We start from the raw sequence: 1,473 nt of genomic DNA, 5'->3' as shown, positions 1-1,473 counted from the left end.
GGAAGAAGCATCACTAAGCAACCGTTTACCATATGAACACAGATATCTTATACATTTAGGGTTATGTTTCTTGATTGTGTCCTTCAAATATTTCAGATTTAAATGACTTTAAATAGACTTATAGGTAAAGCTTCTTGGACTGCATCTGTCGGCTCCATCGAACACGAGTCCACTGACCTCCGCGAAGACGAGATGGAAAGTGGTGAAATGCAGTGACAGTCTGTCGCCGCTGACCTCGACTTCACCTCAGACTCAGAGGCGTCTTGACACTTGAGTCATGTTGAGTCACACCTGGGCGACAGACTGTCGTTACACTAAAATGATTTCAGGAATCCCAGCAGCGCCGTGCCCTCTGCGTCACATCCCTGAGGGAGGACGGACAGGTGTTGGTGCGACTGCATAAACAGCAGTTCATTAGTTTGGACAGCAGAGGTCATCGTAACTCCCGACCGCTTCCTATCAAGCAATACTCTTCTATTTACATATAGATAGCTTCATAACGAGGGAGGCCGGCCGGCTGGAGCATGTTCAAAGTGGAACAGCATGACGTTTGCATCTGTTTTGCATTTTTGGACACTGAACAGCTGGGAGAAGTGAGCGTCACGGCGCTGGGTCTCCAGGAAGTGATGCGCACCTCGACCTCAAACAGCCAGGACTGTTTCTGTCTGGTTTGCTGCTCGGTGCTTTAATCTCTAGGGAGCAAATATATATTTATATTTATCCAGCACATCTGAATTCTTTATGCTTGAAGAGCAGGAGACTCGTGAAGCATCTTTCACTTCTGTCACTGCTGTGGCCTTGAGGTTCTACTTTTGGGCCTTTATTTTGTAACGTGGAGCCTGTTAGTCATCTATTATACATATATAATTTAAATCATTAAAAAATTAATTCAACTAAAAAATGTGGGTTATTATCTGGGTTATTATCTGGGTCGTTTTCTGGGTCGTTATCTGGGTTATTATCTGGGTTATTATCTGGGTTATTATCTGGGTTATTATCGGGGTTATTAACTGGGTTATTATCTGGGTTATTATCTGGGTTATTATCTGGGTTATTATCGGGGTTATTAACTGGGTTATTATCGGGGTTATTAACTGGGTTATTATCGGGGTTATAACTGGGTTATTAACTGGGTTATTATCTGGGTTATTAACTGGGTTATTATCTGGGTTATTATCTGGGTTATTATCGGGGTTATTATCTGGGTTATTATCTGGGTTATTAACTGGGTTATTAACTGGGTTATTATCGGGGTTATTAACTGGGTTATTATCGGGGTTATTATCTGGGTTATTATCTGGGTTATTAACTGGGTTATTATCTGGGTTATTATCTGGGTTATTATCTGGGTTATTATCGGGGTTATTATCGGGGTTATAATCTGGGTTATTATCTGGGTTATTAACTGGGTTATTATCTGGGTTATTATCTGGGTTATTAACTGGGTTATTAACTGGGTTATTATCGGGGTTA

Source organism: Embiotoca jacksoni, unplaced genomic scaffold (genome assembly GCF_022577435.1).
Source record: "Embiotoca jacksoni isolate LCO1_2020_lvr unplaced genomic scaffold, fEmbJac1.0.p SCAF_97, whole genome shotgun sequence".
NCBI classification, from domain to species: Eukaryota; Metazoa; Chordata; class Actinopteri; family Embiotocidae; genus Embiotoca; species Embiotoca jacksoni.
Note: the sequence above shows the minus strand (reverse complement) of the source record.